Source organism: Pongo abelii, chromosome 2, assembly GCF_028885655.2.
Source record: "Pongo abelii isolate AG06213 chromosome 2, NHGRI_mPonAbe1-v2.0_pri, whole genome shotgun sequence".
In the NCBI taxonomy this organism is placed as follows: Eukaryota; Metazoa; Chordata; class Mammalia; order Primates; family Hominidae; genus Pongo; species Pongo abelii.
In genome coordinates this window covers 24996631-25019753 of record NC_085928.1, presented here as the reverse complement: position 1 = coordinate 25019753, position 23123 = coordinate 24996631, and the positions used below count along the sequence as shown (strand labels likewise).

General features: G+C 40.7%; 1 long non-coding RNA gene across 1 annotated transcript in view; it reads left to right on the top strand.

The window, feature by feature from the left end:
• Positions 1-18823, top strand: part of LOC129058477 (uncharacterized) — a 101275-nt gene extending 82452 nt beyond the window's left edge. Inside the window, exons 3-4 of the long non-coding RNA XR_008523602.1 lie at positions 15273-15654; positions 17662-18823. This is a non-coding gene — a long non-coding RNA (uncharacterized LOC129058477). The remainder of the gene's footprint in view (positions 1-15272; positions 15655-17661) is intronic.
• The last annotated feature ends 4300 nt before the right edge of the window (positions 18824-23123 follow it).

The window sequence follows — 23123 nt, the reverse complement described above, 5'->3', positions numbered from 1 at the left end:
TGGCATTTTAATGGGTAGGGTAGGAATTGTTATTGATAGGTACAACTACATGCTCATGTGCTGTTTGGTATCCTAATTTGGTGTCCACTCAGCTGGGTGTTTCGCTCTTGCTTTTCTGCATGAACTGTCCCAGTGGGCCCCTTTGTCAGCAGCAGGATTCAATCTTCTCCTCTTCAATAGCCAAGTTGGGAGATTTATTTTACTCTGCATGGCCTGGGTCTGCTTACTGGGAAGAGTTGCTTAGCCAGTTCACATCAGCCCTTCAGGGACCTGGATGGGAAATCCAGTATCAGCCCACATGGAATATTGCTTTGGCTGAGCTTCAGGATAGTGGTTCAGAGTTCCAACATGCTTGTTTTCACTTATTCTGTAGGGTCACTGCTAGGACACAAGGGGCCCTACATGGCTCAGCTGATAGGGCAGTCCTCTGGTCTGGGGCTCATTGCTTCTTTCTTAAACTTTAATAGTATTTTATAGCAGAAAACGCAGTGCACTGGGAAGCCCTAACTTACTGATCACACACTAGCTGAGATAAATGAACATTATAACCAGCCTCACATCAGTACAGCCCAGGTCTCCCTCCACCCCAACTGGTTTTTTTTGTTTGTTTGTTTGTTTTTTTGAGACAGAGTCTTGCTCTGTCACCCAGGCTGGAGTGCAGCATCGTGATCTCGGCTCACTGCAACCTCCACCTCCCAGGTTCAAGTGATTCTCCTGCCTCAGCCTCCCGAGTAGCTGGGATTACAGGCACCCGCCACTATGCCTGGCTAATTTTAGTATTTTTAGTAGAGACAGGGTTTCGCCATGTTGTCCAGGCTGGTCTCGAACTCCTGACCTCAGGTGATCCACCCATCTGGGCCTCCCAAAGTGTTGGGATTATATGAGCCACTGCAACTGGCCAAGGCCAGGTTGTTTTTTTTGTTTGTTTGTTTTTTGTTTTTTGTTTTTTTGAGATGGAGTTTCCCTCTTATTGCCCAGGCTGGAGTGCAGTGGTGCAATATCAGCTCACCGCAACCTCTGCCTCCCAGGTTCAAGCAATTCTCCTGCTTCAGGCTCCCAAGTAGCTGGGATTACAGGCATGCACCACCACACCTGGCTAATTTTGTGTTTTAGTAGAGACGGGGTTTCTCCATGTTTGTCAGGCTGGTCTCGAACTCCCGACATCAGGTGATCCGCCCACCTCGGCCTCTCAAAGTGCTGGGATTACAGGCATGAGCCACTCCCCCCAGCCAAGGCCAGGTTTTTTACCAGAAGAGTTTTTCAAGAAAACATTTTGTGATTTTTAGAGCTCTTTTTTAGATTTAGAAATTGTAGATAAGAGACTATAGACTTAATTAATGAAAAAAGCATGCTAAGCCTTTGGCACAAGAAAGTTATAGTTTCAAATCCCACCAGTCTGATTTGAGTGCAGTTGCGTAACTGCTCGGAAGTTCAGTTTTCTCATTTGCAAAAAAACAAAAACAAACAAACAAACAAAAATGGGTTATTGTTACTACCTTGCAGTGTTATTTAGAAAATGAAATGAAACACTGTGCACGTAGCACCTGACATCAGGTAAGTAAAAAAAAAAAAGTATTTATTATTTTTAGGATATATGGAGATATGCAAGGATGAAGAAAAATGAAATATTGAGAGAAACAAGAAACTTAGATTGGATGAGGTGGATCAGCTATAGTGGAAAACCTTATCTTCAGTGTGAGAAGCAGTGGGGGGAAAAAGAAGTCTGAAGGATGAAAACTTGTTAATGAGCTAGGTGGGTTCCAGGGAAGGAACATGGCACCTTGGAGCTAAAGAATGGGCAAAAAGTTCAGCTAGAAAAGGTTGAGAACCTACCTATTGCATTTGTAAAGAACTAGTCAATGATAGCATCAGTGAATTTTTCTGACACGACCATCTGATTTTTATTCACCTGGGTATATAATTAATTGCACTTTGAACCAAGTGACTAAATTCATGTTGCACCAAAGCCCCAAACAGAAATAAGAAATACATTACAACACCTGCTACTTAGCGCATGCTTCCCTGAAGAGCCAGGCACTGTGCTAAGCCATTTTACGTTCATTCCCTCCTTCAATTCTCACAATGCTATGAAGTATGTATTGTTTTCCCCATTCTATAGGTGAGGAAACTGAGGCTCAGAGAGGTTAAATGATTGCCCAAGGTCACATAGGTAGTGAGTGGCAGAGCTGGAATTCACTTCAAAATCTGATTGGATGCAAGAACCATGTTCTTAACAACTGCAATATGCTTATCTCCTGCTGGTGAACAAGAAATGTCAGTCATTGGTTTTATATGAGAAGTCCCTAATCTCTCAAATATTGGAAGTGGAGGGCTACCGCAGTGGAATGTTTGTGGGAAAGATCTTGAGCCCCTTCACCACAGTCCCTCTCTGAGCTGTGTCCTAGCCCCAGGCTGACATCCACCAGATACCACCAGCACAGGGCCAGGACCCCACAATCCTTTTAGGGGCCCATAAACATGTTTTAACTTACCATAAAATCAAAAGAAAAAATGATGAATATAATTTATACCAATGGAGTTATAAAAGATAATTTTTAATACTTTTTTATGGTAAAAGGTGTCACAAGGGCAAAAGTACCTAAGGCCCATGAAATGCAGCCCTGCCTGTTTTCTCAAATAATCCAGAAAGTGTGTGGTGTGTAACTGTTATCCTTGCATAGCATAGGCTCCTCTATCATCCATTTGGGGGGTTATATCAGCCTAGAAACCCTTCAGTGGAAAACATACACTTCTCTTGGCAGGCTGTTATTTTTGGCTAACATAAAAGTTGATACAAATATGTCCAAATACTCAAATATACAAATGTGGACAGATATTTATGCCTCAAGACACACAAGCTAAACCCCAGAATAGTATACTCCTGATTGTCCACGGGCATAAATTCACAAGCACCAGGGGTCAGCCCTAGGAACTTCAGTGCAAATATACTGGCCAACATGCACATGCACACACACACACACACACATACCATTTCCCCCAACAATAAACAAATAGACAGTGAGCCAAGAAGATCAAATTACCATCCCATGAACAGTTAAAAAGAAGAAAAATCTCAGATTTGGGGCCCAATCTGCAGTAGGTAAATAAAGGGGTAAGAGTGAATTGGAAAAGGGAGAATGCTTTGCAAATTGAACCGACGTACTTTTTTTTTTTTCAAAGTCCAAGACCAGTTCTCCTTAATGATGTTTCCCAGAGATTCTCCAATTAGGCGTCCCCTGGTCTTTGAGGAGTCCAGATCTGCACAACTTGGCAATAGCATCAGATTTGATCTTTTACGGCCCAGAGGCTTGACTGGGAGTTGAGAGGAGGGGAGAAGGGGAGTGGGTAAAAGCTTTGTGAGGGCTCCATGGTTAAAAACAAGTTCAAAAACAGCTGAAAAGACAGGGAAGAAACGATCTCATTAATTGGACCCCTTTCACCTCTTTCCTTTCCCATTCCACCCACAATTCTCTTCCTTCCACAAAACGTACCCAGGCAAAACAGTTGAAAGGAAAGAATTATCCACCCTATTCTCCAAAGTCAAGGGTTTTTATTTTGTTTTTGTTTTTGTTAATTGGGGGTAAAAATGTGAGGCAACCTCTGGGCAAAACTACTTTTGAGTCCTGCCTGTTTGGAATCAAATCCCAAACCTATGCTGATAGGAAGATGTATACTTACCTCAATATGGTTTCTGTCATAGTTATTTGACTAGAATATTGACAGATTTGCATGTTTTGGGCCAGAAAGATATAATACTATCTTTTGAAATAATAACCACAATAAGTGATCATTGTGCCAGGCACTGCGCTAAGTACATTATCTGCAATGATGCCATTTAATCCTCACAGCTTCGTAAAGTAGGTGCTGTTATTGCAGAAACAGGATTTTATAGAAAAGGAAACTGAAGCTTGGAGATGTTAAATAATTTACCCAAGTTATCACAGCTATTAAGTAGCTCAGATGCAATGCAACTAAGATGTGTCATTGTATAATTTACATTGTGGGTTTGTTCTATTATTCATCATTTAATTTTTTTCCAAGCTGTAACTACTAGAAATAATACATTTTTAAAATTGTACTTTAAAAAAATTTTATTTTTAATTTTTGTGGGTATAGAGTAGGTGTATATATTTATGCAGTACATGAGACACTTGATACAAGCATGCAATGGGTAATAGTCACATCATGGTAAATGTGAGTATCCATCCCCTCAAGCATTTATTCTTTGTGTTACAAACAATCCAATCATACACTTTTTGTTTTTTAAAAATGTGACGATGTACTTTTTGTGCAAAAAGTTTTTATCTTATTTTTGATTATTTTCTTAGAATAAATTCATAATAGTAAGATGTCTAGATCAAATGGCGTAAATATTGTTTGGCTCTCGCGGTGTGGTGCCAAATTGCACTTTCAAGGGCCTTTGCCAATTTGCACTGGGAATATCAACATAAGAGTGATATAATTTTGTTATATCCTTTCCAATACTGTCATTTGAAGATGAGATTTGTCCACTCTCTGGTCAACATTCCACATTCAAAGGCAAGGGTTCTCAGGAATTCTGTTTTGGTGGCCAGGGTTATTCCAAGGCTATGAAGAAGCTGGATTATAATGGGCTATGCAAAGGTCCCATCTCCCATCTGTTAGCGAATCCCTTTAATTCTACCATTAGGGACCCTTCCTTTTGGCTTAAGGCTTAGAGTGTTTCTAAAATGCCCTCTGGAAGGTGTTACTTTAAAATGGCTATCGCTATTTATGGTCTCTTGTGAAGATGAGGGACTATTAGGTTGTTTTGAGAAGAAAGGGAAGCCAGTGATTGGAGTTCTGGGTGCGAGGGGGGAAGGAAAGGGAGTCAGGGAGGGTTCAGAGCTAAGAGCAGGTCCTTTCCCTGTCCATTTAGCCAATGTTTTTATTTTTCCTATTTTTCCTTTTCAGTGCCAGTGCATGGGAAAGTAGATTTCATTTATTCATTCACTCATTCCTTTTTTTTTTTTTTTTTAATAAAAAGGGTTTCCCTCTGTTTCTTGGGCTACAGTGCAGTGGTTCAATCATGGGTCACTGCAGTCCTGAACTCCTGGGCTCAAGCAATCCTTCCACTTCAGTCCCAAGTAGCTAATACTACTAGGTATGTACTACCATGCCTGATTGATTTATTATTATTATTATTTTTTTTTTTATTGTAGAGATAGGGATCTTTCTATGTTGTTCAGGCTGGTCTCGAACTTCTGGCTTCAAGCAATCCTTCTGCTTCAGCCTCCCAATATGCTGGGATGTGAGCCACCATGCCTGGCCTCCATGCTTTTTTGAGTGCTTACTCTGATGTAGACTCCAATTATAGGCACTGGAGAGGGACACATCAGTGAACAAAACAAAACCTCTATCCTAATGAGGCCTATATTTTAGTGAGGGCAGACAGACAAATAAGTATATATAATGTCAGGAAGTGATGAATGCTATAGAATGTTGTCTCCAAAGAGGAAAATTGTCATAAGCCATTGTCTCTTCCTATGCTGGAGACAGGCAATCCACAGACTCAAGGGTTTGGGGACATATGTGTGAAACTGGAGGATATGGCAGGAAAATAAAAATTATAGGCAAAGCAATTATTAGCAAACAAGGCAGTTTTCTGACTCTTATCAGAAAGTACTACAGATTCCTTTCACTTCCCATATGAAAAATCTATGATTTTAGTCAGCAGGTCCTTCACTTTGCTGTAAAAATGTAAAAGATTAGTCTAGATACAGTGTTATTGTTCTGTATCTAGATACAATGTTACTGTTCTATAGCAAGGGCAAAAAAAATTCTTGCAGGCTTCCTTCTGAAAAGGGCTTGTGCTGGAAGAAGTAAAGTAGAAAGCCCTGGGGAAGTCTAGACTTGCCCCAACCCTCTGAGAGACTTGGGCCAGGCCCTTCACTGCTCTGCCCTGGACCTCTTGAAGCCTAATTAAGTAAAATGAGGAGTATAGACTCTAGAAGGAAGGTCTCTGTGGTCCCATCCAACCTGAGCCATCTTTTTCTACCCCAGCTTACATTTCTGCCTGTGAGACAAGCACACAGCAGGATTAATCCATCAGCTCTGCTGGGCTGGGAGAGGGAGGGAGCCAGGCGGAGGAAGTATCAATGATACCGCACTCCAGTGAGCACTGAAGAGGCTCCATTCATGGACCAACAAAACCTGGGAGAAGCCTCAGACTTAATCAGCCAAGGAGGCTCCAGCAGCAGGAACAAAAGTAATCAAAGCTTCACTGGGCAATGCAGGCACAGCTTCTGTGTTCCTCCTGAGACCTGAACCCACTGGGTCCCCAGCAGACAAGAGGTGATGGGCGTGGGCGTGGGCGCGTGGGCTCCTGAGAGCACGCTCGCGCACACCCACCCACCCACACACACACACACATACTGAGGGCTTACTGGTTTCCAGAAGAAAGGAGAGAACAAAGATGTGCAGACAAGCACCTGCAGAATGAGACTATAGCTGATATGATTAAACAAGAGCTTCATTTAACATTACCTTTTAGACCATGCTCTAGGAATGCTTACACAGTAGTTTAATTTTTTTCAATTAAGATCCATGTTACACTTAATAAGTGATCAATTAAGATCCATGTTACACTTTAATGAGATTCAAAATGAAACTCTTGCATGCACTTCTGCATAAAACCTTTCAGGGCCCTGGAGTTACTTGTTTCTTAACATCATATAGCAGTTGCAATACTTTGTATCATGCCTTTCCTCAGAACATCTAGCTAGGCATATTTCTTTTTGTTCTACATCTAGCTAGGCATGTTTCTTTTTGTTCTATGTTCAGACAGTCTTCTAGTGAAGTAGGCTGAGATTATGCATCATGCCTAAGTGGGATGCTTAATCTCATTTAATAAGTGGGAAAACTGAGGTTGTGTGTCTTATGGCTGCTTATTACGCCTATGTGTGCCACCATAATCACCTGGGCCAACTTCATCAATAGGGTGATCATTGTCCCTGAACTGATGGTGGTGGGAATGAGCATATCGCCATCCCCCTTCCTTAGGAAGTGCCAGAAGGAAGACAGGTGATTAAGATGCCACATAAAACTCAGTAACCTTACTGGAAAGAGCGTCTTCTCTGTGCTAGTCTAAATGCCACACTCTGTGTCTTTTTCAGGTGCTGAAAGTATCTGGAAGATTCCATTATTATCAGGATGACTCACAAAATTTAATAATTACTTGTTTTTGTTTTGTTTTGTATGCCCATGTTTTACATGATGTGACCTTCTGCTGCCCTGTACTATCGTAAATTGCATCTTTCTGAAAGCAGTTCTGAGTAAGTTAGTGTCCATGAGTATATGCTAACATTTCAGCTCATGGGCATTGCCTTAAAGAAGTAACTGGAGCTGTCAGCAATCTGTTGTGAGGTCTTCAACTAGCTCATTTATTAAATAGCTTTAGGACAAATATTCTTGGCTGAAAAACCTAGTATAAAAATGAAAAGGAGAATCCTGCAAACAAAGAATACAGTTCACTGTGTTCAGTTATTTTTCCCTAAAAAAAATGGGTAAGAGATGTAGAGTTAAAAAAATATTTTTGAGTTGTTATGACCAGTAGATGACAGACGTGGTTTTTACTTTTAAAATATGGTATCTGACTACAACTGATTGTAGGCAAAACCACAGAGATGCTTCTTTTGCTTGAATTCAGCTATTTTCCTTTTCTGTGTTCTTCTCCCAACTTGTGACTTGTTCTTACCCATGAATTAGGTGGCTCTTGAGTTGCTCTTGATCTTACCCCTGTTCTTTGCTGTTGCCCCTAAGCAATGCTCTTTATCTGGGGCCAAACCCACTTCTTCTCCCCTCTCAATACTTTCCAGCCAAGCGTCCTGACTTTCCGGTCCAGGTGCAAGTTCCTGATGCTGGATAATTCCAGGCATCATTTCCACAACAGAGAGCTTTTGGGACAGAAAAGCCTTTACACAGCACTCATCTCAGATTCCCCATGGAGGGTCTGCCTATGCATTGAGTCTGGCCCCTTCAGACCACTTTTTCTTGTCATCACAGAGGGAGCCCGAGCTCTTGGCCAGGCTTGAGAGCAGAGCAAAGGCAGTTGCTATCGCTATAGAACATTTAAAGCTTTTTTGTTTGTTTTGTTTTGTTTTGTTTTGTTCTTTTGTGAGGAAAGACCTTCTGGTAGGCCTTATTACATCCTACTTGTTCTCTTCTCACTCCTGTGGTGTGAATCTTAATTATCTAGGAGCAGACCACTCCATCATTACAGATCTCACCTTCCCACGCTAGTCTGTTTTCCAGTGAAAACATAGCTTCTGCAGCCCTCAGCCCCTAGAGTTGACCCCTCCATCCTTACAGGCACTTCCTGCTTTTGGTGGCAACTTTCATCTGAAGGGATTACAGGTGTTTTGTGCAGCCAGCACACAGTGGAGACAGTGCACATTTGCAGAGCTGAACAGACTGCCAAGACAGACAGTGCCCTTCTGCTGTATAATTCCAGTAGAAGTCCTGTGGCTGGGTTGGTGACACACACGGGGGTCTAAGGCTCACAACAGGCTATCATAGTCCACCTTGTAAGCGTTACAAATATTGAAATATGGCTTTGCAGGGGGTAGTTTACATAAGATGAGGTAAGTTAGCCATGGGACTTTCCCCATAGTCAAAAAGTTTGAGAGCATTGAAGAAAAGTATAGCCTTGGTCGGAAGCCAAGGAATGGCCACCATCTTTGAAGAGTATCTTCTGTTGCACCTGAAAATGGGCAGCTCAGCCTGTGACACAGAAGATGCAGAGAAGGCCCACTGATGGCCTTGGCCTCAGAGACTCATCACTGTCCTTTCAGACTCCAGATCCTGACTCTCTTGACATCATTAGAGTAGCATCCTCCATGCCCCAGGTGCTGGCACCGCCTCCAAGCCACACACACACACACACGCCAGTTTGTTAATTTACCCAGAAAAATACAACTAATAAGAGTACTGGTTATTCACTTTGGCCAAATCAGCACACTGGCTCAGAATGCAGGCAGTGAGTTAAGCTTCAGAAGTGTTTCTCCATTGAGATGCTTTAGGCTCTCTCAGCAAGTCAAGGACAAGAAGACTCTGTCCAGAGCTGTTATAGCACCTGAGTGGGTCTACCAACATTTGCCTCTGCAACACCCCACCTTTTTCTTTATTTTATTTTATTTTATTTTATTTTTTGAGACGGAGTTTCGCCCTGTCACCTAGGTTGGAGTGCAGTGGCGCAATCTCAGCACCCTGCAAGCTCCGCCTCCCGGGCTCACGCCATTCTCCTGCCTCAGCCTCCCCAGCAGCTGGAACTACAGGTGCATGCCACCACGCCTGGCTAATTTTTTTTTTTTTTTTTTTTGTATTTTTAGTAGAGACGGGGTTTCACTGTGTTAGCCAGGATGGTCTCGATCTCCTGACTTCATGATCCACCTGCCTTGGCCTCCCAAAGTGCTGGGATTACAGGCGTGAGCCACCGCACCCGGCCCCTTTTTTCTTTATTCTTGTAACTGATCATTTCTTCCTACCCACCCCACTCCCCAGACAGATACATTTTGTTCTAAAGCATTCTTCAAGCAGTATGCATACAGTTGGTTGGGTTCTAAGTACTGCCCTTGCTGATTCCCTGAGATTTTTCTTAGTTCACCTTGATTGGTTTCTTAGGTATCCTTAAGCTCTTGGCTCACACATTTATAAATGATTTTTTTACTTTACTTCCAAAGATGACTAATTACATCAATTGTGTGTGGATTTTAGTGGTTTAACTCTTATTTAAACTGTATTTCCAAGTCTTAGAACATATCTTACTGTGGCCTTTATGCCCTTCAATGTCTTCTTAACTAATCTGTTGGTAGAAGCAAACCTTCCAATGTCCCAGCCCCTGGATGGCAGAGACAGACGCTGAACTATGCATTCCAGCTATTATCCTTCCTCTGAACTGAACATTAGCCTTCACTCCTTCTATGAAGCCAGCTTTAAACATTCTTCCCACACTGCACATGGGGAGCTGTGGGGATAGTTAGCCGAACTTTCCCAACATCAACTTGTCGAAAGCAGAGGAATCAAATAAATGATGAAAGCAGCTGCAAATGAGCTTGTGTGCAAACTGAAAAGTGAGCAACCCACGCCCTCAGTTAGGGCTGGCAGCAGAAGTTTAATGGCCCCCCTTTCAGGGTCACTTAGTTGTAGTTTACAGGATGGTCCCAGCTCCTGAGGTATCACTTGCTCCTCAAACATCTACTCGTAGCCCCCACCATGCTAGGCACAAAGTGTGGGGTAGGATGACTAAGAGATGAATAAGACATCATGCTTGCACTCCAGGAAGTCACAGTCTAGTGACGGTAGGACACTGGCTTGCTGGCAAGTGATTCCTGAAAGAAATGATGGAATAATGACTGACAAGAAGAAGAAGGGAATTACCTGAAGAGGCGTTCAACCTTGCAGGACTTCATGCAAGCACAAGGTTGTTTCTTTGCTCTAAGAGCACTCATTCCTCCTTTTCCTTCTCCCTGTCTCTTTTCTCCTGGCCTGTGGGGTCTGGCAGCTTGTCTATGTAATGGCTGCAGCTGCTGCTCTACAGAATGAGTCACCTCCACCCATCCCCCTACATGAGCAGCTCCGCACTCCATTAATGGATCATGGATCTTCAGATTAAGCATAGATTTGAGCTAAAGTATTTATTAATTTATTTTTAAATTAGAGCGAAAACTCTTATTTGAATATGAATGTGCTTCCCCACTTCATTTTGAAGCATAAGGATTGTGCTAATTTCTGATGGAGAAAAGGGCACAGGGAGGCCCCCTTTAAAAAACGTCATGTGCCCAGTATCCTGAGACCCCAGGGCCAGAAACCTTGAACTAATAAGTGACAAAAGGCAAAGGAATTAAGCTAGCCACATTTAAAAAGCTAACTAGGAAAGTTGGATTGATTTTGGCTAAATTAAATCCCAAAACCATGTAAAATGTTCCAAGAACGTGTATTCCTAAAGATTTTATTGTTTATAAAATGCTAGTCCAACGTTGATATTATGAAATCAGCAATATTTAATAAGTGTCAGTCACCTTACTCAGCACTGCAAATACTGAGCAAGACACAGTCACAGCCCTTGTGGTTCCTTGATGTTTCATCACAATAAAAGACACAGCTTCCTAAAGGTTCTGCCAGAAGTGAAAGTTAGTCTCTGTCTCTGTCTCTCCCAACCTCTACCTTCCCTTTAGTCTTTCTCTCCTCCCCTACACTGATGATAGTCATGGACACAGTACATTGGCAACTAGCACACTGATGTCCAGGCACTGCTTGTATGGTCCACGATGTGCTACATGATTGTATCAGTCAGGACAGACTAGGTTATGTTGCAGTAACAAACAACTCTAAAATCTGAGTGGCTTAAATAATAAAGGTTTCTTTTTTTTTTTTTTTAGATGAAGTTTCACTCTTTGTTGCCCAGGCTGGAGTGCAATGGCACGATCTCTGCTCACGGCAACCTCCACCTCCCGGGTTCAAGTGATTCTCCTGCCTCAGCCTCCCGAGTAGCTGAGATTACAGGCATGCGCCGCCACGCCCAGCTATATTTGTATTTTTAATGGAGACGGGGTTTCTCCATGTTGGTCAGGCTGGTCTTGAACTCCCGACCTAAAGTGATCCGCCCACCACAGCCTCCCAAAGTGCTGGGATTACAGGCGTGAGCCACCGCGCCCAGCCAGTTTCTTTTTTACTGAAGCTACGTATTCATCACATTTCAGCAGGAAACTTTGCTTATTGTAGTCACCTGGAGTCCCAGGCTGATGGAGCAGCCACTATTTTGAATGCTGCTGGCTATTGTACCAAAGACAAAAGAAAGCTCTAAAAAGTCACAGATAGGCTCCAGGCTCCAGCCTGGATGGAAGTGTCTGTTGCATGTCACTTCCACACAAAATTCAAAGGTCATAACTAGTTATAAGATTCCACTCAACCATAGGAATTCAAGAATTTCGGTCTTCCCTATGCCCAGAAGTAAGGAAAATGAACGATTTTGCAAACAGCACTAGCAACCACTACAATAGTGTATAGCAGATTTGACATGCTGACCTAAGCCTAAGGTGCTAGGCCACTGGGTGATCTCAGCCTTATCATGGTGAATCTTGCCTCTCCAGCCTCAACGGAAAGTAGAAAAAGCACAGTACTGGATAGCTTTCCAGAATAATCTGATCCCAGTGTGATCCTTCATGCTACTCTAAAGCCACATAGATAAACACAAAACATGATGAGGAGGGTGGGAAGCTAGTGCAATAAGATGATTAAATGCAGAGACTTAAAAACCAGACAGATTTGGGCTTGCATTCTGGTTCCACCATTCACTATTCATGTGAACTTTGCCAAGTTTCTTAACTTTTCTATGTCTCGGTTTTTCTCATTTACAAAATGAGACTAATAAAGCTTACTTCATAAATTTATTGTTGGGATGCACTAAGGTAAAGCATACAAAGCCCTTAGCCCAGTACCTGGTAACTTACAAGAACTCAGTTAGTGGTAACCGTCATTAGTAGTGTTAGGATTGGAATAATAAGCCAATATTAGCACAATGTCTAAAAGATGATGTGTAACAAACTAAAGAATTTTTTTAATTGTTGCCTTTCCTTGAAATGCTCTAAGTATTAAGAAAAGGAGTGTGGGCTGAGTGCAGTGGCTCACGCTTATAATCCCAGCACTTTGGGAGGCCAAGTGGGAGGACTGCTTGAACCCAGGAGTTTGAGCCCAACCTGGACAACTTAGTGAGACCTCATTGCTACAGAAATTTTTTTAAAAAGCCAGATATGGTGGCATGTGTCTGTAGTCCCCGCTACCTGGGTGACTGAGGTGAGAGGATTGCTTCAATCCAGGAGGCTGAGGTTGCAGTAAGCCGTGATCAAGTCATGGCACTTTAGCCTGGGCAACAGAGCCAGACTTTATTTAAAAAAAAAAAAGAAAAGGAGTACGAGAAAGAAATGACCCCAAGTATTATTCATCTGAGACATTGGTATGCTACATCTGGAATATTAATACCTTTCCCAACATACATCCTTTGGGGACACTATGTATGAAATTTCTCAAATAGGCATAGTGGTGAGGAAAATAGGCTCTAGTGTCAGACTAAGTTAAAATTCAAACTACCAATATACAGCTCTGTGACCTCAGGCAGCCTCCTTTACCTCTTCCTCATCTGTAAAATGGGGATAATAATTACATGGCATGGGGTTGCCATGTTGATTAAATATATTAATGTACATAAAATGCTTAGCCTAGTGCCTGACACATAATAATGACTCAATGGATGTTAGAATTATTCAATGTAAGGCAATCAAGACTCCAAAAACTAAAGTCACTTGCCTAAGATCACACAGTTAGTAATTAGAAAAATTTAGACTCTGGTTTTTCCAAATCCAAAGCACATGTGCCTGCATTTTACCACATCATTCCATTATTTACACTTACATAATTGCCCTTAGGACTTCATTAATCTTCTGAAATTTGGGTCAAGCCTTTCTCAGGCATAGTTGAAGAAAAGCAAGAAATCATACCGTGGACTATCACAGTGGCAGGAAGTAAATGGAGTCCCTCCATTTTCAAGACTGGCCCAAACAGTGTCCTGAAGTTGTTAACCCTATAAGAAATGAGAGGTGTTACTTCACAGTTTTTGATTACCCACTATTGAGTATCTGTGCTTCATCAGGCTCAGTACTAGATGAGTTGTTTGTGTTTTCTCATTTAATTTTCACACAGCTCTTTGATGGAAGTAAGTACTTATTATCCCCATTTTACGGAGGAGGGAAGCTAAGATTCAAAGGGTTAAGTAACTTACTCAAGGTCACATAGGTAGAAAGTGGCAAAACCTCTGAAAGATAAATTAGGTTGAAAACAACCTTTCTGTACAATATAATCTTATTTTTTCAAAAAAAATTTTGATCAGCATCTTCCAGATCTTCAGAGTAATAAATGCTGATTAGAGAAAATGTTGAAAGAAAAGTATAAAGAAGCAGGAAATATTATCTATGACTCCACTGCCCAGTCACTCACTGTTAACTTTGGTACAGTTCCTTTGAGTCCTCTCTCCATCTTTCTTTTTCATTGTGTAGGTGAGATCACACTATATAATTGTGTAATGCAGTTTTATTCAGCTCTATAAAGTAGGTATTATATAATCAAATAGAACAGTTACGCAACCAGTATTTTCATATGCTCTACTTTTTAAGAGAAAGAAGTAAAGGACAACAAAAAGGTGATAGACCTAATTTATTTCAAAAACCCAAACAAAACACTGCCAGGCTGTGGCCTGTGGTTGCTATAAATTCCTTTCTGTTTTCCACCCCTTTTCCATCTACAGCATTAGGATTGATGTCCATTTTCTTGACCACAATGATGATTCACAAGCATCACAGATTAAAGGATGTTTAATGACACTTCCCTCCCTTGGCTTGCACTTGGATAGGCCAGTACTTGAGCAGGCCAGACTATGGGACCACTCAGTGGACATCAGAAACAGGAGACGAACCACATCTCCCTCCTGTGGCCTGGATCGTGTTCCAATTTCCTCTTTTGGTCATTCTTGCTGGCTCTACAGTAGCCCTCTTGTCTCTAGGATCTAAATTTCAGGCCTTCCTTCTCTGCAGCCCTTAGACATTTCTCTGACTAACCATAGACTATGTGGAAAATGGTAGCTGGATTGCCTTTGGGTGGAGTCTTTGCCCTGTGGCATAGGAAGCAAAGGAAAGGAGAGAGATGCCCTTTGAGATTAATGAAAATGCTCTCAGCCTAATAAAATCTAAAAATAGCCTCCCTGTGATACGAATGCATGGCCCCTAAGGGTCCTAAAGGGAGAGCTAGGGGAGGTTCCAGCTGGCCACAGAGATGCTAAAGGTCAGGAGCAGACTTTTAGGGTTTGCTGTTTTATAGGTTTAAAGACCAGGTCTGTGTTTTGATAACTGAACTTGCTAATAGCTGGCCACTTGAGTTGCTACTTCCAGCTCTTTGTTTGTTTTAAATAAGGAGATTCAGCCAGTAATAATGAGAAGAGCTGCAAATGACTTCCCCAGTTGGGAGTGCCTGCTTGTTTTTCCTTCTGCCTGGGCATGCTGATGTGCAGGCCACACTTACAGACTCACACGTCTGAGGAGATAGCCCAAAGGAGCCCTCGATTTGTATATTTATATAGGATGTGTGTATAAGAATGTGTTCAAGTATCAAAATACATAGTTAACCATGGGTGAAAAGAGGAATTCTGTTGCAAGAATTTAAATATACTATTTCTCATACATTTATTTCTTCATTCATTCCTTTAACAGACACTTATTGAGATCTGCTGTGAGAAGCACTGTGCTATTTGCTGTGAGACATGCTGAGATTTCTAAAAAGTAGGCCTCTATTTCTCCCCCTTCAGAAGTTTGCCATCCAATGGGGGCACTATCTGATCATTCATTAAAGCACACATGAGTCACCAACAATGAAAGATATTGTGGGATAAATGCTTTGGGAATGGTACTGAAGACAGGTGCTATAAGAACCCAGAGGAGTATGTGTTCACTTCAGGCTTAAAAGACATCAAAGAAGATCAGTGGAGGAGGGAGTGGTGTGCTAGAAATCATACAGCAAATATCCAGTGGCAAGCAAAGGCACAGCATATTGGGAGTTTCAAGAAGACTGGTTTACCTGGAGAGGATTCTCATGGTAAGGTGAATTGAAATAAAATTGGAAGCTAAGAGTCAGATTGTATAGGGCCTTGAATGCCAAGTTCAGTTGACTTACACACATATAGATGAGGAAGTGGGAGGGAGGTAGCTCCCAAGGTCTCAGAAATCCAGGTGATAGGACTGAAATTATAACATAAAATGGCCCTTTACTTTCAGAATTGTTTCTAGGCCAGTAAGTCATCAATACACCCTAAGAAAATAAATTCATATGGAATTTGCCAAAGTTGTACAAAGGATATAATCTCAAAATAAAGGGTAGCCCTTTAAGTTGAATCCATTAAGAAAAGTTAAATTATGCTTATTTTTTTCACCATGACCTAGTAAAAATTCTGTCACAACCATTGATACAGCTAAATCCCCTTTATTCTGACTCCAAGCTCCTCAAGGAACCTTGTGAATATCAGATGGGACTATAGGAGAAGACATAAGAGGCCCCCTTAGTGCATTAGCTGCTACCCTGGTCTTGCACTTTGGTCTCTTGAGAGCCTTGCTAGCATGAATAAACATCCTCAAGTGGGATCAGCTCTTGGGACACTGGCTAAGTTACATTTCTTTTTTCTTTTTTTAAGAGACAGGGAGTCACTATGTTGCCCAGGCTGGTCTCAAACTCCTGGGCTCTAGCAATATTCCCATCTCATTCTCCCAAAATTCTGGGATTACAGACATGAGCCACCATGCCTGGCTCAACCAAGTCACATTTCTGGATCTTCAAGTTAAAGACTAAAAACCCTGGACTTGCCTTTGTGAATCCACCAAATGGCTCTTTCCAGACTCTGATTGGGGCAGCTTACCAGCTTTCCCTCTGGGCCTCTTTAAAAAGCACCCAATCATTCAAAATACACACAGTTCTGGGTGATGGAAAAGTTTAATTAATAGACTTATGTGGCTTGCATATGTAAATCACCAAGAAGTAAATATAATTAAAAACTTTACAATAAAAAACTTTAAATATTCATACATTTTTTGATGATTCAAGAACTACATTACCAAAAGACATAATCAGAATATATCAGAACTCTCAAAACACAACAGAAAGCAAACAACCCAATGTAAAAAAAATGGGTAATTAAACAGGCACTTAACGAAAAAGGATAGCTAGATGATAAGTAAGCACACAAAAAGTTTTCAACAATTATTCATTATTAGGGAAATGTCCATTAAAACTGCAATGTGTTACCACTATACATAAAATAAAAAATACTGACAATACCAAGTGCTGACAAGGATGTGGAGCAACTGGAAATCTCATGCACTGCACATGTGAATGCAAAGTAGTAAAGCGACTCTGGACAATGGCTTGGCAATTCCTTAAAACGTTAAACATACACAATGACCCAATAATCCCATCCCTCAGGTTTTTACTCTAGAGAAATGAAAGCTTGTGTTCACACAAAAACCTGTACATGCATGTTTATAGCAGCTCTAGTCAGAATCACCAAAAACTTGAAACCAACCACCCAACTATTCTTAAATAAGTAAATGGGTAACAAAGGCTACATCAGAATCTTACAGTATTTGGGGGAAACATTATGACCAATTAGCGTCATGAAGTGGTACCATAGAAGGAAAATGGTCATATTTTTCCTTCTGCTTATTAAAATTCCAGATAAAGTGAGGGTTCCAGATAAAGTAGGCTCCTTATGTTTATAAGAAAATGTGTAAATATTAGCCACACTGTGAGTTATGAGTGTTTGTGCTGCAGCTAAATGCACAAGTATTGAGCATGGAATGCAGGTTTTGAAAGAGCAGAAGAATAAAGCATGTGAGTGGGAGAAGCAAGAGAGAGGCTGCATGCAGAATAAATAAAAGCATCTCTGTTCATCAGTGTTGACTTCAACCTCAGAACCAAAATGAAGCAATTGTATGCATGAGTGTATATATGTGTGTGGTCCATGTTCATTTGGAGGGTAAAAAGCCTTTGATTAAAATTTTTTAAATTAAGACTCAGAATCATTCAGTGTTTTTAAAAACTGATCTCTTTAAGGAGAAGAATCCTATGTTTTGATGGACATGAGAACAGACAAACTTAAAGAATTGGGAGAGCAGGAGGCCCTGCCAGAGGAAGGCCTGTCTAAATCCACATACCAGTGCAAGCTGTCTTCGGCTGTCCTACGTACTAAGGGACATAGCTCAGCACAACCAATCCTCGTGATGCATCAGCCACTGCATCCGTAAACTAGTGACCACTTCTGAAGCAGCAAAAGTTATTTCACTGCAAATCTATCTCCAGGATCCAAAATGTGTTTAATCAGGGGTGAGCCATTAACTGAATTAAATGAGACGTATGTTTACCAGCAGGTGGCAATAGAGGTAATGGTGTCTCCCAAAACGTTAAACTTGCATTATTTTATATGCCAGAAATGGGAAGCTTCAAAACTTGATTGGGTCCCAACTTAACTTCACTCTATCTTACATTTGCATTCTGAGATGAAATTATTCAAGCCAAGATATTGTAACCGGAAACATAAATTTTTCTTTTATTAAGCTGATATTGTGCTTCATTTTCTAAGGGTGGCTCCTCCAGGAGTTTGATATTTTTAATTGAAAAATTGGAAAAATAAAACATTATTTATACCCTCTTGAGTTAGACTTATTTGTGGTCAAGGGAGGCTTTTAAAAGGTGAAATAAACACTATTTTCAAATATAGCTGCCTGGCATTATTTAATAGTGGAATCCAAATTCTCTTGTGAACAAAGACGAAGCAATTCAACCACTTTTGAATGTCAAAGACATACTAGGTTCCTAAGTGACTCTCTTAAACCTTTGTTAATTCTTTTCACATATGAGAAAACTCTTAAGTTTCAATGGAAAAAATAAACACTTTTTTCTCACATAATTTCAAAGACTATTGTAACAGGATAGCTTGCTCTAAAGCTCGTGTCCCAGATGGAAGGCATTGTTGCAAGAACATTTTACCCGACTGTCCTGATCCTAGAACTTGTAGAATGCCTGTACTTCTTTCTGTTTCACCAAACTTCTCTGATTGTCTGGCTCCTCTCTTTCGGCGTAGGTTCCTGGGCTCCCGTCTAACTCTTAGTCTCATTTCCCATGGTCCCTCTCTCTTCCTGCGGTTTATCACTCCCTTCATTTCCCACAATCTCTCTCTCATAACTGGACTTGGAATACATAATTTAGAAAAATATATACGTAGAAAATAAAAATGTTATTTAGAAAAATAAAACTATTTCTTGCTATATTTTATGATCTTAAATTTAAAGGCTTGTTCAGTTCCATATTTCTAAAAACCAGAAATAAGTTACTTGTCAATTATTTAACTTAATTTTTAAATAAGTATGCACATACATGTGATGCAAAATTTAAAAGGTGCAAAAAGGTAGTAAAAAATTTCCCTCCTACTCTTTCTTCCAGCCAGTAGCAACTAATGCTTCAAGTTTCTGATGAATATTTCCAGAGATATGCATATACCAGCAATTACATATATGTGCAGGGGGGTGTGTGTGTATATATATACATATATATGTGTATATGTGTATATATACACACACGCACATATATACGTGCATATGTGCATATATATGTGCGTGTGTGTGTGTGTGTGTGTGTAGATATTCTTTATCTTTCCTGATTCTTACACAAAGGACAAATGATAGCATATGTTACACAAAAGCACTTCGCTTTTTTTTTTTTACTTAGCTCTTATACGTAGCTTGGCAATTATTCCCTATCAATCCAGAGAGAGCTTTCTCTTCCCTTTTTCATAGCCACAGAGTATTGCACTGTATGGATAGTCCATAATTTATTTCAATCTGACCACTACACATACCACTTTGTTTGTTATTAGTTAAATAATTTCTGCTTTTAGTTTCTACTTTCTTTAGGTTTGTTATTATCATTCAGTTCTTTTTATTAATTCTTTGAGTCAGATGTTATTTCTTTCATTATCAGTCATTTTGTTTATTATTCTACATATGGAAGACTATGAATTTTCCTCTGAGCACTGCTTTAAATTGCACTCCTTAGGTTCTAGTATGTAGTTATTTCTAAATTAGTTTTTGGCACAGAATTGGATTAATCATCATCGTTAATTTATGTTACACTCTCATCACTGGTAAATGCATAGCCATTTTTTGTTTAGTTCTTCCATTTTTTAACATAATTTTTAAAATATGGACCCATCACCCAACGCATCTTGACAATAACCTCCATCTACCTATATTGCCCCTCCCATTCCCTCCCCCTGCTTCTGTCCATACCACTCCTCCACCCACCAGAGATAAAGATCATGCTGAATTCCTTTTCATTTCCTTGCTTTCTTTTTCATATAGCTTCATAGCTTCTATCTATCTTCTATCTTTCCTTAAAACATATTTTTATTTTAAATTTAAACATTTTATTATTTTCTGAATATTAGGTTTGATTTTGATTGTCTTTATGATCCAAGAGTTGCCTTAAAAAGAGTTTCGGGCTTTTTTTCCTAGATATTAGAATATTTTGTTGTTTTATTATTTTGTTTTATTATTAAAATCGGGCTATATTACATCATGAACAGAAAATGCCTTCTGCACTATTTTTACATTTTGGAATTTCTTGGTGTTTTTCTTTGGGTTAAAATGTGATCACTTCGGATATCCCATAGGATGCTCTGTATCCACCTGTCTGTCTCTCCAATTTTGGGGGCAGTGATTGCCCTGTGGCCTCACTTCTCTGACAGATCTAAGAAGAGTTGCTGATTTTGTAGTTTGTTTGGCTTTTTAAATTGTATATATTTAAGGTGTACAACATGATATTTTTATGTACCTATACACAGTACAATACTCCAGCCAAGCAAATTAACCCACCCATCATCTTCCATAGTTACTTTGTGTGTGTGTGTGTGTGTGAGTGTGTTTGTGTGTTAAGAGCACCTAAAATCTACTCTCTTGGCAAATTTTCAGTCTATGATACAGTTGTGTTAACTGTAGTCCTCATGCTGTATGTTAGATCTCTAGACTTACTAATCCTACATAACTACAAATTTGTACCCTTTGACCTATTTCTCCCCATTTCCTACCCCTCCCATTCCCTGGTAACCATCACTCTCTGTGCTTGGTTTCTTACTTATTATTAGAATGGAATGGTGACTTCTAAGTTCCTTATATGTCAGACTGGAAACCAGGAGTCCTTATGTCAGTATTTAAAAATCAGTTTAGAGGTGATAAACGGTTCATCCCTCCAAACATCTCTTAGACAAATCAGCATGGCTCTGAGGTGACAGTTAAGAACCAATTGACACAAGGAAGTTATGCAGGTTACCCAAGGCCATACAGCAGGCTAGAAACTGAGCGGGAATTCTATTTAGCGCCTGAACTCCCAGCCTTGTGTGCAGACCACATTGTCTGTAAACAAACTAGCTCCAGCTAAACTAGATAGATGTGCCTGAAAATAGTTACTTGTGGATGCCAAACTTGGCCTCTTATGCATAGTCTATAAGCAAAGGAATCCAAAAGTAAGTCAGGGCCCTTTGCACACGCATGATCATGAGAACCTAGCTCTGAGAGACCATGCCCCAAGGAGCGGAGGACCGGCCATCTTTGGTGGTGATCACAGTAATTATCCATTACATTTGGATGGCCTCCCTCAGATTTTGAAACACTTTGTGATTTATCTCAGAAGTTCTTGCCAGACATACTAGGAGGCTGATATTTTTTGTTTTGGTTGGTGTTCCAAGGAGGCCAGCAATTCAGCACTGGGAACCTAACCTGCCCTAATGAGCATAAGGAAATGGGCACAAACCTGGTTTTTAGATAAACACAAGAAGTGATCTCTGGGGTCAGATTTAAGTGGGCGAGATAGACAGCATTACTTTGACAAGGGGCAAGGTAGAAACACAGCACAGGTATGGGAACTGTGCACCTCTTGGTTACCAGTAGATAGGAGGATCCAGTCTATGATAATCTAACCCCAAGGAGATACCATGGCTTTATTATAATTTTGCATCCTCTGTGTCTAGCTCAGAATGTGGTGTGTAGAAAACATCCAATAGATGCTTGAAGAATGAATGAATGAAGTATTTTCTGCACACCACCGCCAATCTATTACTCTCTGGGGTGAATAAATGTTTACTAACATCTATCAGGTTAAGGGTTAGATGCTTTCAAGTAGATTTGTTAACCTGGAAAACATCATGGTAAAGATAAAAGACAGGGCCTGTGTTTTCTCTGTTTCTTACCATACCAAGTCTAGGTGCCTATTCCTGATTTTCAAAATTACCCATGGTCGGGCCCAATGCCTACCTCTATAGCCTTTCACCCCACCACTCTCCTGGTGCTCTAACTGTTCATTCTGGCCTTTTCCACCCGTGCTGGTACACTTTTCTTTGTCTCCCTTTCTATCCCAGTCATTTTATTCCAACCTCTTCTATGGAGCCTTCCTTGACTATCTTGGCCCTCAGTGATCAATTGTTCTTTTGAATTTTTTTAATCTGGAGAGTTAATATCCGTATATTTTGCCCTCAGTTTTCTCCTATGCTATTGAGTTATTTTAGGTACATGTTATGTTTGACTAGTTGGATTATAAGTTCTTTCAGAATAGGGCTTGTGGCCAGGCGCAATGGCTCACGCATGTAATCCCAGCACTTTGGGAGACTGAGGCAGACAGATCACCTGAGGTCAGGAGTTTGAGACCTGCCTGGCCAACATGGTGAAACCCTGTCTCTACTAAAAATACAAAAATTAGCCAGACGTGGTGGTGGGCGCCTGTAATCCCAGCTACGCAAGAGGCTAAGGTAGGAGAATTGCTTGAACCCGGGATGTGGAGGTTGCAGTGAGCTGAGATCACGCCACTGCACTCCAGCCTGGGTGACAGAGTGAGACTCCAGCAAAAAAAAAAAAAAAAAAAAGAATAGGGCTTGTATTTGGTAGAGAGCCTAGCATAGATCCAGGCACATCATGGGAGATCAATAAGTAGCTTTTCACTGATTGATCAAATGTAAACACATTACTGGAGAAGCTACTTCATTGCTCGGAAACTTCCTGAAACATATGTAGTGTTAGGTGTACAATATCCTTGCCCATGCTGAGGTGTTAAAAGAAAGTTCTTCTCATACTCCTGGCTTCTTCCTGTCTCAGTCATCTTCCCCTTTCACTATTCAGCAGATTAACCTCTGCACAGGGCCTCTGGCCACACACTCTCAGTCTCCTCTGGCCTCCTGCACCATCAGTTCCCTCCAGTCCTCCAGACTCAGCTGCCATGATGCTGCCTCCGAGATTTTCCTGCTCACCTACTGCTGAACCACACACCCAACCCTCCTTTGCTACAGTGGTCATCCAACAACATAGCCAAGAAATTATGGAAGTTCTATAGAAATTAAACTAAGGCTATGAACAACAGTGGTTAAAAGTAGAAATAAAATTCTGTCATTTTGGCAGTCTGCAGGCTGTCTACTAGAATCCTTTTTCCCCTTCTTCCTGGGCACAGAGCACACCTATATTTTCTGGTCTTCCTTG